The sequence below is a fragment of the Grus americana genome, chromosome 6 (assembly GCF_028858705.1).
Source record: "Grus americana isolate bGruAme1 chromosome 6, bGruAme1.mat, whole genome shotgun sequence".
Lineage (NCBI taxonomy): Eukaryota > Metazoa > Chordata > Aves > Gruiformes > Gruidae > Grus > Grus americana.
Window position 1 is genome coordinate 13,962,765 of NC_072857.1, and position 15,091 is coordinate 13,977,855.

Genomic DNA, 15,091 nt, shown 5'->3' on the forward strand with positions numbered 1-15,091 from the left:
TTTCCAATCAAATAATTCTCAGATGTCATCTCCTAGCAGGCTTCCTCCTGCAGAGCTGAACCAAAGCTAGAGAAAAAGATAACGGCAACGATATAAGAACTAATTAGTCATTTGATTAGCTGGCAAGAAGACAGGGTGCTGCAGTTCTGTGACCTAAAAATGCCACCAATGACCTTAAAACTCCATCTCAAGGGTGTCCGGAAATCTGTAACCTCCAGGGAGAGAGGGAGAAACAGGTGATGCCTAAACTCCATTAGCTCACATGAGATGTTGAAATAGCGTAGACGTTAAGTCGAGGAGAGGTGTGACATTTGAAGCAATCAGCCAGCAAAAGAGGACCTGCAGCGCTGCACTTTGTTTGAACTGCTGCACCAACAAACGGCTCCCGGTCCAGCCTACCCAGGAGGTTTGTGGGGATGCGGGATTTAGTGCACCCAAAGGCACGCCATTTGGAGCGCGAGAAGCACAGACCTCATCCTGGCAACTAACAACACGTAGCAAGAGGGGGTAAAAAAAAAAACAACAAAAAAAATCAACTGCCCCCTCGTCGTTACAGGAGGCCTGCAGACATCCAGCCCGCCCCAGGGTGGCAGCCCCTCAGCCACACCACGACAGGGGAAGAGAGCAGCTGAGGAAAGGAGGGAAAAGCCACTTTGAAGAGGACGTCCTGAGAGGTTGCCTTCTTCACCTGCACCGGAGGGTCCTACGCTGCACTGAGAAGATTTGCTGCTGGTACACCCCGTGAACGTGCTGGTTATTCCACATGCAGTGATAGGAGGGAGAACTGGGGTAAAGCCAGAAGTCCCCTTAGGCTGTGAAAATATGCACCTTCAACAGCAAAGGAGGAAAACATCAAAATGACCAGGGCAAGGCATCCCAAATTATTTTGTGGCCCTTTCCTTCATCCTGACAGCTGGAGCACGTCATCATCAGATTGCACGCACACTCAACGCACTAAAATTTCCAGACTAAGCTGAGGCAGTGCCTCCCCGGCAAACCGTCAAGCAGTGTGGAGGTGCCTGAGGTGACCTGAAACAAGCCAGCCCAGAACAGGCAGCAGAGAGCAACGCTGGCTCACTGTCAGTGAGTTCCTCCCCCCAAGAAAGCCCTGCTCATCTCCCACCATCGACAGCTTGGATGGCATCTGGCTCTTGAGTATCTCTACCCCGAGAAGAGATTAAAGGAAACAAACATCTTGGGAAAGATCCCCCTGCCATCTGCACCACTGGAAATGCCCTGTGGAAAGCAAAGGAGGAGGATCCCTCACCTTGCATGATCCTGGGAGAATGGTGCAACCTCCAGCGGCTGCTGGCGCTGCCCCGTTTCATCCCCGTCCCCTCCATGCAGATCCAGACCTGCCTTTCGACGCCCACCTCCCCCTGTGTGCTTTGTCCCAGAGGGATGAATTCACCTCCAGCACCAGTGAATTTCTCAGAATAAGTCCAATGCATAGCTTAAATTTTAGCAAGCCCTGCCAGAGACCTTGGACTAAAATGCAGAAGTAAGAACTTTTTCTTGACTAGAGATGAAAAGTGCTGCAGCAGGGTCAGTCATTAGATGCAGGCTTTGCTGAGACGATGCGACCCCAATATGTGCAGCGATTTCGCACCCTTTACATTAAAATAACTGGGGAAAAGACCCCAACAACACACACAATAAATCAAAGGCAAAAAAAATCAGCCATGAACAAGATTGAGTAACACAGGTACTATGCTCAGCTCTGTATTCTTACAGTTCAGAGAAGAGAAGAGCAAAGTTAGGAATACAGTTGCTGCAGTTTTCAAAGAAATCAAAAATTTCCAAATCTGACTTATTGTGAATTGGAACAAACCCTCAAAATGGTGAAATTCTCTGCAAAAGGAATTTTAAAACAATCACTTGGAGCCAACTGGAAAATCAATTGTATTGCTACTGTATTTCCTACAATGGAATTACGTTTTAAAATTGTAAATAGAAACTTATTTCAACACAACACTTGCATTTAATTGTAAAAAAAAAAGAATTTTTAACAGTCAGAAAAATTCCTCATCTCCTTTTTCTGCCACTTTTTGACAAAACTGATCCGATTTTGCAAGAGGTTTTAGCGTTGATGATGCCAGATATTGGAATATGACTCCATCAAGGAGCCCTAGTCAGGAAATACCAAAGTTGTGGTTGCCAAAGCAACATAATTAACTTGATCACGGTACATACACTGTGCACCACTTCCCAAATGGCCCTTTAACACTCAGCTAAATCCTTGGCTTGAATGGCGCATCGGCATGAATTTCTCCTCTGAGTTCTTCGAGAACACACACAGCAAAAGAAGAAGTTGTCAAAATTACTAAAAGCCAAGTACCACTCTGCTCCCTGGCCAATGGTCCCCTTGAAGAGGTCAAGGACCAATTCTTGAGCCTACTCCCACGACTAATGGCTGTAGCAATCATGGAAACACATGGTCCTGTTGCGTGGAGCAAATGCACTTTGTAAAGCTTCGGTTTAATCCATCTACGTTACCAAATTTAAGTGGTTTGGTTCTTTTGTGGCATAATCAGTAAAATTCTTACTACCTGGGCAGGGAGGCCCAGATGTTGATGCTAAACCTTGACCCTGGGGCCACAAACTTCAAAACCTGAATATGCTGTCACTAACTCAATGTGTACAATGTATCAAAAATAAGCTTCTGTCTGTTCATTTGGAGAAAAAAAAAAAAGTAAGAAAAAGAAAAAATTGAGTGATGGGCTTTCAGCCTGTCATCAGACCACAGTGACCTCAATTTTTTGAGAAATAAAGTCAAAATCTATTCTTATCATCAGAGATTCAAGATGTATTTATGTGTCAAACTTTCTCCCCCTTGTCCTTAGCCTTTGGGAAGCATACTAAAAATGATATCAAAGCCTGAAAACCCTGCGATCACATTCGCATTCACCTTTGACCCAGGACGCCTATAGCTCTCACCGGCTCCTTCGTTCGTCCTCACTGTACGGCGAAGACGGCAGGTCTGGGAGCAGCTCGCAGCAAGCTGTTCGGGATGACATAAAGGCCACTTTGCATAGCAAAACTGCGCCGCTCTGCTCAATTTTTAAAGGCCAAAAAACTTTACGTTGGCAGTTTTCTGCTTCTTTGTATCCTTGAAGGATGTTTTACCAGCATCTTCCTCTCCTTACACACAAATATTTGATTATTCTCTTTGAAATGTCTCTGTAACATCTACAGGAATAAGATGCCGAATGCAAACACTGATTGATTCTTTCTTAGCCATCAAATGTGCTTACACAGCAACTACACACAGCAAATGCACACAAATCTCACATTTCACGTTTAAAAATATGAACATGCTGTGGGTTTTTTTTTACTCAAACATAATGAATGAGCTTAAATATTAGAACTTGAAATTATTAAGTAAATCATGGCACCTGTAAAGCTTCTATTTGCATAACATTAATTCACGATGGCATGTAAAACAAATTCATCACTCTCACTATATTGTAGTCTGATTTATGTTGGAATTGGAAAAAATAAAAATCACGAGCACAAAATTATGTTGACAAGATGTACGTGCTCTTCGAAGCCCAAGATTTTTTTTTTTTTCTGAAGCATCAAAACAACTAAATTATGGGAAAGAGGGCTGGGAGAAAGCATCTTTAAAAATGAATAACACACTAGCGTCACACATACACACTCTCCAGTTATTAATGTCAAGCATGGTGAAGATACTCTAGAAAATCATTACCATTCATAGCCACTAACAGCCATTAAATTTCAATCAATTCAACTTAACACAAGTGTACTTCAGTAGCCCTTACAGTTCCTTACAGAGGTGGCTCAGAAAGTCCTGTCTGACTTATTGCATTGTCCGCTGCACAAAGAGGCATTGCTGAGGACTGCTCTGAAAAGGAGCTATCTTGGTGTTGGGAACTGATGCTCTTTTAACACCGTCGCAATCAACAGATGGAAGGCAGGATAAAAGGGGCTCTAACAAGACGGCACAGGTCAGTATAGAGGGGAGCAACACACTAATTTTAGCTAGGGATGCTGCTTTCAAGCTGAAAAAAATATTAGTGGGATGTTTTCAAGGGTTTTTCAATAAATTTTAGTAACTGAATCAAACTACTTAACACAGTGCAAGACAACTTCCAGGTGATCCACTTGCTCCAAGAGAGTATAATGACTAAATATATAGGACATTTAAAGAAAAGAAAAAAAGGATTTAAATTCCAGAGACTGGATATCTAAATCTCCCAGTGATGAATATAAGCCACAGTGCTGTGATATTACAGCATCTCCTACTCAGCTGAATTGCATTTGTAACACTGGAAGTTTTTTCCACTGGTACTGCAGGAATTAAGCTGTGCAGCTGACCATCCCTTCCAGATCCTGGGGAGGACCAGGCGGTCGCCCGCCGGGGGGTACTTGGCGCCTCATGGCAGGGGTGAGGGACTGTGACCACAGGGTGCCCATCACCAAGGGGCTGGACCCATGCTGGCTTCTGCTGAGCATCCCAGAGAAAGCATGTTTCTCTGGAGAGATTTCATCAGTTTCATTTAAATAAATTATCTACAGTAAAATCCCACATTTCACAAGGGACAGAAGACTTTTTATTACTTCAAAAACCAACCAAACAAAAACCAAACCCCACCACCCCAAAACCTCCAGCCTAGATTTTCCCAGCAGCATTCATTCTGCTGGGCACAAAGTCCTTTCTCTAGATTTAGAGGCAGTTTAAGATTGCAGGTGTGTATTCCTACGGAACAGACAGTCACTCAGCGCACAGAAAAACAGATGCAGTCACAGATGTGCCATCACTGTAGCTGAAATTACAAGCTCAAGTACGGATGCCCTTTTGTGGCTTTTAGCTCAGCCCTTAAAAGTATTGGCATTGATGGTATTACTCGTTATGAGAGTATTTGGGACTATTCTACTGAACTCTACGGTTTTCCTTCCCCTGGGATTTGCACCTTAGCATTTAACATAGAGTAGCGGTGAAGTTCTTTGGAATCAAGAAACACCCAAGAAATCTCTCAGGCAGATATGTGCTCCATTTTAACTCATTTCCCTACACTTACAAGCTGCACTAAATGAAATGAAATTAATGTTAAAAAGGGCCTTTATTGAAAAATCTTCCAGTGACAGGATCAAAAAGTGCCAGAGTTCAAGTAAATCGTTCCATGGAAAATGTTAGCAAAGCTTAATCATACTGGAAGCCACATTTAATTACAGCTTTTTAAGTCCATCTGGGAAAAAAAGAAGAGACTTAAATATGTCACCTGAGATGATCTAGATACTGAAACTATTTGTAAGTTAACAAAAGCATTTGCATCACAAAGCGCTCTGGGGCAGCACCATGGCAAAGCAGATGTGTAATGAACAAGGATCATAGCACCAAAACAATCAGGATTGTAAATAACTACTACTAATCTGCAATCATTTAAATTTGGGTTTAATTGCTAGGCAGCAAATACATTTCATTCTTGAAGAGGTAAATGCTCTGCGGAATACCCGCTTTAAGGTATTTAGTGGCAGAAGCCCCACAGTCAAGACTCTGAGTGTCAGGAGGGCAGAAAAGGAGAGACAAGCAGCAGGGCTGGATCTGCCATGAGATAACGACATTAAACAAACTTTTCCCTGGAAGAGAATTAATAACGCAGCCATCCCCACTGTATGTACTGTAAGTGCTGCAGGAGTGACACAATGACGCACACGGGAGGCAAGAGGGTAGCGACTATAGAACAAAATTCAATCTAGTGCTAATGAATAAAAAGTTCCTTTTATTTCTCTGTTGTTTTTGGTTCATTAAATTTTCCACAGATTTGCAGAGAAGAAAACGTGATCAATAAACCTTGACAAAAGTGAACATGTGAAAAAGGCGAGAGAAAGGCACAGGAAGATAAAAGTGATATCCCGATCACAGATTTCAGAGGCAGATGACCAGAGCTTTGGGCTGCTGAATAATCTGAATAGACCATCATTTCTTTACAGCCTTTTACTTTCTTTTCCCTGACTGTTGGAACTCTTCATTCAATACAATAGTAAATGCACTAAAACTTTTTTTCTTATGCTAATGGTTGAATTCGGGCGCTCACAGTTAAAACACACTTCCCACCAACTTGTTTTCTTTAAAAAAAAAAAACCAACCCTATTCAAGTTAAACTAAAATGTCAAAGACAGCTTAAGGCTTACTCTCACCATTCCTCAAAATTAATGGTTTTCTCCCCAGCAGATAAAAAAAAGACTTGAATAAGGAGAAAGCTGCTAAACTCTTTTCATATGAAAAAGAACACTTAGAAAGTAAAAAGAAATACATCCAGTACAAAGATCCTGGTACCTACAGTTCTAATTTGTATTGTTCCCTCTTGGAATATTTATAATTGCAGAAAAGTGATAGCCAATCGCAAATAATTGTGAAACGATGAGAAGAGATTCACCAGTGACTAATGTATTTGGGCAGCCATGCCCATGACAGTACCAGAAAGGCTTCCACTCACTACAACGGGGGCCCAAAGGAGCCTATTTTCAAATGTTTTCTAATTTGGGTGTCCACTTCCAGGCACCAAGGCCTCTTTTTCAGTAGTACTGAATATTCACATATCCCAATCGATTTTTACGGCTCTGAACTTTGAATTACAGGACAACAACTTTCCTATTCCCTTCGTGCAGCACATTTCACCTTTTGTGTATTTGGTTTTGTTTACAAGAAGTTAAAGGGTATGGGGTGCGGTTTTACAGTAGACAAGTGTGAACGAAGAAAAATTCTGTGGTCTCTGGACTATACGCATCTAACATGTATTCACTCCCAACTGGAAGTGGCCTGCAGAAAATCAGACCTGATTAGCCAGTATTTCCATTCCAGTAACTTGTTCACCAGGGAAACCAGCAATTTTCCCTCTTCAACTATCAAGATTACTGTGCAAGATCCAATTCTCATTACTTGTACACCAAATACCGGTTAATTTCTAGAAGACGCACATATATAGGATCTGCTGTATATGTGGGTGAAGAATTGTATTACATGCATACACATATATGTGTGTACATATACGCAGAGATGCACTGGCACGCATGTATTATTTACCTTCGAACACAATGCCTTCTTGCCGTCATTCATACTAGGATTCATTCTTTGCTATTACTTTATTTAGCGCGGTTTTAATTAATTCCCAATTGTTGTTTTGGTTTTCTTTAAAGAGGCCCTGGGAACAGAGCTGAAGCAAACCCTAAATACCTCTTAATGCTTTGTGGCAAGTTGTCCAAATGCGCAACTGTTTAAAATATTTACCCAGGTATATAAGGGGGTTGTGCAGCTCTTGAACAATGGCCTGGAATCTTTCCCATCAGTAAAAAAGCAGACAAAAAGCAGAGACTGCTTAACCTCAATGCCTCAGCAGCAAGTGAGAAGTGCAAATATCGCATTTCTATAAAGCCCTGGAAGCTTCATAGAAATGGAGTGGCAACTAATTAGTTTGATGCTATAGTCACATCTAATGTTCCTAAGTACCTTCTTTGAAAAAAACTCGCTGCCTTGAAATCCTTGGCCAGATTATTAAGTGGAGGCTTTGTGATGGAGCAATAGATAGGTGTTTGCTGCACAAATACATACAGATTTTGGCGACTGCTTACTGAATCCACTGCCTTCGCTAATCTGCACTGGAAACTTCACCATGAACAGAGCACTTCTCAGAGTACAAAAGCATGAAGTATCTGTGTACCTTTCAGACTACAGGGCAAACAACTGGCTTACAGTAGGCCACCAAAAACAGGGGGAGGCAGTTAACCAAGTGTCCTCCGTACTTACAGGCAGAGAATGAGGATAATGCTATTGGTATCAGGTCAGATGCTCTACCGTACCCTTAAACAAAAAGGATGGGGCCAGAGGACTGGAAAACTCATTAGAAAAAGTCAAACTCTCTAAATAGAAATAAAGTATCAGGATCATGAAAAACGTATCTTCAAGTTATACAACGCTGTAGTGATCACATAACCTTTCCCCTATACAGCTGATCACATAGTCCTGGAGCCTGTACAGCTTCTATAGAAATGTGCCACTGAAAGGGAAGTTGTGGTATAAGCCTTCAAGATCATTAGAATCACAGAAACCATAGTCAAAAATGGTTCTTTGCCATAGAAGTTTAAACTGGTTTTCAAAACAATGCCAAAAAACCCGGTCATTATATATATGCCGCAAAAAGGCTGTCTTTTCTCAATGTGACTTCAGTGTTCAGTGTGACATTAGGGATTGCAGGCTGCTGTGTATTGGATATCTGAGGTCAAGTTCTGTTTTCTTTTATACAAGTATAAACTGGAATAGCTTCAATGAAATTACACTAGATTTATCCTGGCATATGCATCTAGTTCAACTTCTTCTATAGCTCTAATTTTTCTCTAAATGAATGACCTAACGCAAACAGTATTTGTCCATCTGTATACATCCCCTTTGACACACTGAAAAAAAGACATTGAAAGGAAGTTGGAAGCAGTCCTCGAGATCTGTTTTTCTTTGAAGAACAGCAGTTGCATTTCTGGGCACTTCAAAGTCACATACTTTAAGCAATAACAACATTCAAGATCAAGTGAATCTTACCTCACCTTGCTTTAAAGATTAGCTTTTTCACAAACATAGACCAGAGACTTGGATATACACAAACCCATAGATTAACAGTTCATCTTCAGTGGATCAGGCGCTTTTCAGTGCTACAGATAGGTCATGTTTTCAATCAAATGACAAATTTCCAAGAGTTGTTTACAGTGGAAAAGCCATAATGGATTTCATTCACTTCTTAAAAGTTGTCAGTTTTGCAATAACGTTCAATATGACATTTTTATTGCAATTCAAAGTTTGACAGGTGTCAACGTTTCCTGAAGTTCCAGCCAAAACACAAATTACCATATCCGCCCATCAGAAAAGTTGAACCAAACCAATTCACCAACTGTAGTTGCTGTATGCAGCAATTACCATGCATTGCAAACATCCTAGGAGCATGAACAATTATTTAGCAGGATCCTCTTTTTCCAGGTGAATGTAGTTTCTTTTCTAGTGAAGTTAAATGAATTAGGTTTAGAACTAAAAAAAAACCCAAAACCTTTTTCTTAATTTTTTTTTTTTTAAGGCAAGGTAGCTAGAACAAACAGATCAAATCAGCAAGTCTTATAACAAATCAGTCTATTGCACTTCTGTATATTTTGAATTTCATGGCTTATTTACTTTACTTTTTTGGCACCAAGTCCACAGTGCATGCCAATACAATATTTGTTTAAATGCTGTTTTATGCAGCATGCTACTCAAACGTTTACTTTCAAATTCTTGTACATCCCAAGAGTCTCAGTTGCAAAAAAATAAAATAAAAAACTGAAGGCGATTGGCAGGGGGTGGATGAAGTTTTACAACTAGTCCCTTTATCTGTGGCTGTAAAAATATAAACACGATATGCCAATAAAATGCTAATTTCTATATGCACAAAGGCAGGCATACAGGTTTCCAGTACCTGGAGCTGTATGAAACACGAGGGCATCTATAGGAAGGCACAAGTTTTGCTGTCTCAGCCCGCGGTGACCCCCAGAACTGGATATTTTCTCACTCACACACATGTACCGGGAGGCCAAGCCGGGCCCCGGCACCGACCCTGGCTCACCCGGGAGCGCTCGTCCCGGCGCCGCGGAGGGACCACGGCTTTGCGCGCACCGCGCCCGCGGCGGAGGCGCGGCCCCATCCCGGGAAGTTTTGAAGCTCAGGCTCCAGGTTAGCAAAATAAATAAATATATACACATACATATATAAAAATCCCGTAACGGTCGGAAAAGCGGGCAGCAGAGCCCGCGGCAGGACCACTGAGAAACCATCCTAAGCCCCCGCGCTAGGAAAGTCAGGTTTCCCAGGAAATGATGGCAATCACTTGAGGCAGAAAAGGCATCTAGATGAGCCCATCTCCCTCCCCGCCTCCCTGATTGTTTTAAAGCCACCGAGTCCGGGGGAAAAACTCTCAACTCCCTAAGTCCTTAATAGGATTGGAGTCCGGGTCTCTCCAAGCCGCTCCTCATCACACAGGGATCAAGTTGCAGCAGGGAATTTTTTAAATTCCTCAGCAAATATACTTGTCGAAAGATTGCCTCTCCCGGAGGGGGGGCGGGTTGACAAGGAGGAGAGGGGGGCAACTTAATTTTTATTTTTTTTTTTTTTTTTTAAATAAAGGCAAACTCATTGCTGGCTTTGGGAAGCTCGGCTTTCCTCGGGGACCCGGGGCAAGGCGGTCCCGGCAGCGGCCCCGGGTTGGGACTGTCACCGCAGCCCCCGGGAAAAACAATGGCCGTGGAGGCACTGCCCAAAGCCCGGTCCCGGCGGGGTCTGGGCCGGGGGGGGAATGGCACACACCGGACACACACACGCGCGGCCGCATCCACCCCGCTCACCTGCGGGACGGGACACACGGGACGGGACACCCCTCCCCCCCCGGGCACCCGCTGCGAGCGGAGCCCCTCACAAAATCTCCCCCCCCCCCCCAACCCACCCCGGCACAGGGCACCTCCGACAAAAGCGGGAGAAGAAGGGGGGGGAGGGGGGGCGGCGGAATAAAAAGCACAATGAAAAAAACCACAATAAGCATCAACTTTACCCAAAAAGCGGAGCAGCAAGTTTTCAGCAGGCGAGCGGTTGCTGCGGAGCAGAGCTGCTCCTCCGGACCCCCATCATAAACTTGGGGGAGGGGGGCGTGGGAGGGACTTTCCCTCCGTCCTTCCCTTTTGTGCCGCTCCCCCCCCGCTCCGCTCTTCGCCAAAAGCTGCCGCGAATCCCGGCGGCGGCGCGGCGCTCTCCCCGGTTGCTGCCGCGGAGCAGCTCCGCGGAGGCGGGCGGGGAGGGAGGGAGGGATGGAGGGCGGGCGGGCTGGGGAGGGCCGGGGGCACTTTGGAGAGGTGCGGGGCGCTGCGGCTGCCGGGCGGCTCCTGTTGCCCATCAGCCCGGGCCGGCGGCGGGACACGGCGCGTACACACATATGCATACTTTTATATATATATATATACACACGCGCACACATACTGAAGTTGAGCAGCCTGCAGGGAAGACGCTGGAGCGCTTTCAAGCCCCGACACAAGCAGCAAACTGGCTGCAGGGTCTGTTTTCTCTTTCCCCACCCGTTCCACCCCCCCGTTAAAAAAAAAAGGGGGGGGGGAATCAAAACCTTCCCATCCTTTCGGCGCGGGAGCAGCGGACCGCTCCGGATCCTCTCTCTCCTCGATCACCCCCTCCCCTCGGCGAACCGCACCATTTTGGGTGCGGGGCTTTCTCTTAGCCGGGGTGGGATCCACTCCCCCACCCCGGCCACCCGGTGCCGCTCCGGAGCGGGGCCGCCGGCAGCCCCCCCTCACCCCACTCCCCGCTCAGCTGCAGGGCATCTATAACAAAACCACAAAAATCCCCCTTCTTCGGGGAAAGTAGCCCCCCTCCTTGCCCAAACAACAAAAGTTTGGCCTTGTGCAGATTCACTCGCGCAGAGGCGGGGATGGAGCTGGGGGATGGTTTTCCTCCAACTTTAGTGTGTTGGGTTTTTTTGGTTTGGCTTGGTTTTTTTCCCCGGGAGTTTGAGATACTTTTCAGGCCCCTGCCCCGCCGGGGTTGGAGCCAGCAAAGCTCCGCAGAGCGTTTCCGCAGCTGCGGCCAGCCCAAATATTAAAGGTTAAACGGGGCTGGGACCCGGCAAACGGGCGGCTTTAGCCTTCAGAAACATCTTCGGTGGGAGAAGCGTTCATTAAAGATTGTTCCCTACACGCGGTAACTAACCTCACCGGAGCATGATACTCTATTTTAATCCTCGTGGTTTAGGACCGAGGCTACCAGGAGACGAAAAAGAAAGTCCAAAAAGTGCCCCGCTCCCACCCTGAATATCTTCACTTTTGCACCGATCTGGTGCATTAACAGTAATACCGATGAGAAATGCAGCAGTTTTAACTTGGGCTTTAGCCAGAGTGGGCTTGTTACTTGATTTGTTTTGATTTCTTTAGCTATGGAATTTATCAAAAGTTTAAAACACAACCAGATGCTGCTGGGGAGGGTCACCGCGCTGTACCCAAGCGCAAGCTGAAACTCACCGCATCATCAGGGTATCTGACTCCGGCAGGATTATGGCCAGTACCATGGCAACCGCATGCCACATCAGCCCCCAGCTTCACTTTCAGTCCCCTGGGCAGAGTTAACATTTGCCAGCGGATTTGCCCGACACGCAGCCCAGGTCCGGGCAAGTGGAAAATGAGCTTTATGCCACTCAGAAACCTTCCTCTTCTAGCCTGTGCAAAGCAACCTGGCTGGACCCCAGGCTCAATACTACAATTTGAATCCTGAAAACCCACTACCAATTTCAGCGCCTTCTGCCTGAAAGTTTGCACATTTTTTTTTTTTTTTGGATGGCATTAGAAGGCTGATGTTTGAGGGTGACCACCTGGGTCCCCATGCACCCCCAAATCCCATTTATTCCATTCAGATAGCTTGGGAAGGACTGCGAGGCAACAGGTTATTTTGCCAACGACCAATATTGCAATTTTTTTTTTTTTTTTGGTCAAAGACTCCATTTGCATGCACCCACTATCTCTCCCAAAGAAATTCCGTCCTCTCCTCATGGTACGCATACAGTCTGTGCTGGCACAGCAGTGCAAGCTTACCCCATGCAGGTGGATAATTTTGTGCTGAGAGGAGTTTCACTGCACCTACTACTGAAGAGCACCTCACAATGGAGAGGGGGGCTTTGGTTACCAAAAGTAGGAACAAATCAAGTTTTTGATCTCCGGAAAACAAAGCCCACTTGTATTCCCAGGTTACTTTACTGAGGAAAGATGATCTGGCAGCTTGGGGAGTGGGTTAGAATAAGACATTTTTGGATGGACCAAAAAGAGAAGCTGGCAAAATTGAACATTGGATATCTTCTAAATTGTTAATATGCATAGTTACAAACACATGTACAACCAGACTGTTGGCCAAGAACATTTTTAAAATCAAAAAAGGAAGAATTAAAGGATTAAGAGCGGTTATGTAGTTAAGAAGGACAGTTTTCCTTTCTAGAATTCATACATGTCGCTCCTTTAGAATATGGCAATTTTTAAGCCTGAACGGAAACTCCTCCTTTTTGTCAGAAGGATGATGGCTGGCAACGGCTGGAGTTTTCTGAGAACTTTGAGTTGGCTTTTACATTATCTGACTGCCGTAGCTCATCCATCCTTCCCTCTCCTGCTCTGCTCATTGAACTGCCCTCTCTTAATCTTCCATAGGTGTCCAAGATTAAATAGACGACAGAATGACTGACATTTGGTATACATAAAAGAACCAAAATATGAACAAGGGGTCAAAGTGCAGCTCTTCCCTCTGGTCTTCCCTCCTGCTCTTGTACAACTTGAGGGGGATGAAACCAAGTAGGGATATAAAGATATATGACAATGTACACTTACTATACCTTGCTGTAGCATGAGTGTGTGGATATAGAGGATACAATCAAAAATGATCTGGACTAAGGGAAGAGGGTTTTTTAATCACAATTTTAAAAAATGCTCTTACAATGAGAAAAGACTGACATACCACCAGGTCCAGGATTGCTAATCTGGGATCTGTCCCACTTCTGTTAGGTCAATGGAACAAATCTGATTAACCACAGAGGAAGTTAGACTAGCCTCAAAAGGCACAAACGTGGCTTTTAAAATGTTTGATATAGTTCTGAAAGAGGACTGTAATTTTTCATTAAAGAAGATATTTAAAGAAAATTGTTGAAAAACCAATGGGAGATGTTCCATTCTGTTCATGGCTATAGGATTTATTTCTATAAATCTTCATATATCCTCATGATAAATTAAAAGGCCCATTTGAGTATTCCAAAGGATACTTACATGTAGAAGCTACCAGAAAAAATTCACATTTAAATATGCTTCTCTTTTAGAATGAAGAAAATAATTACATGTGGGATGATCATGAGGAGATAGAGGCCTAAAATCATGTTTCATGCAACTCATATCTTTATGATGTCTGATTTAAGTCCAAGTGGGAAGTAGTACATGATGGGTTCTGCCCTGATTTAAACAGCTGTACCAGCTCTGGGGTCAATGAAGTTGCACCAATTCTGAATGCACCCTGTGTCTATAGAATATAATTAATCACAATGATATTTAATAAATTAACAATGTCGTGTGCAATGCTGGCTCAGAATTTGCTAGGAGAATGGCACAGATTTTTTTGGCACAATACATTCCCTTCTTTCTTTAAAGTAGTCCTGTTACCTAGGGGAAATTGTAACTGTGGGTAGACAATGAGGCAATACTCATCGGGATGATATGCAGCTCTGATTCCTATCTGCCTCCATGTATGTGTTGCCTCTTGCTTAAAGCTTCAGTGCTAAGTTCCTTGAGGCAGGTGCCATCTTCCTGCATTCCACATTTTGATAAAGCCTTATTTTATTTTTCCTCTCTCCAAAGTATATCCAAAGTGTAACTTTAATGCTAATTTCCTGATAGCTGCTTCCCCCCCCGCCACTGGAAAGATCCATTCTTGCCAGGTTTAATCTATATTGGATCATGAATATTGAGCTAATGCCATAAACTTTTCTAAGGTTTTTCTGTGATTACGAGAGGATACCAGGTGGTACTTTTATTTACTGCAAAACTGGTCTGGAAGCTTGCCTTTCATTTCAGAAAGTGTGTAAGGTCTTATTCAACTTTAAACACAAAGTGAAATGTTCTGCTAAGACAGGACCTTATTCACTGGAATTACTGTTCATAAAATGATAAGTAAACCACTTGAACATGCATTCACCATGAACTAGGAATATACATGCCATCCATTACCTGTCTCGGCAGAAGGACAGAAGCTTCTTCAAAACGTGCAGATCCTGTCATGTCTGCAGAGTTTTCAAGAACTGTCACGCTTGCGGCTGCTCTTGCCAGGCCGGGCTGTTCTCGAAGGGTGAGAGGTCCCTTCTCCCACTCAGATCTGAAACAGAAAGCACATTTTGCTCTAAGAGTAGGAACTCTGAGTTCCTGCGCCTAAACTGCAGAAAGTTTAACATGAAAAGCTCTCGGTCTATGCCTCTCACAGTGTTTCCAGTTGGAGAAAAGAAGCAGTACATCGTGCTTACATGGGGAAAGGAAAATA

The 15,091-nt window shown here is 44.0% G+C and overlaps 1 protein-coding gene across 4 annotated transcripts in view; it reads right to left on the bottom strand.

The window, feature by feature from the left end:
* The window catches only part of GLI2 (GLI family zinc finger 2), a 195,198-nt gene extending 184,451 nt beyond the window's left edge, over positions 1 to 10,747 (bottom strand). For all 4 annotated transcript variants that reach the window (XM_054830594.1, XM_054830597.1, XM_054830596.1 and 1 more), the window contains exon 1: positions 10,584 to 10,747. The gene's annotated coding sequence lies outside the window, so the exon portion shown is untranslated. The remainder of the gene's footprint in view (positions 1 to 10,583) is intronic.
* Positions 10,748 to 15,091: the final 4,344 nt, after the last annotated feature.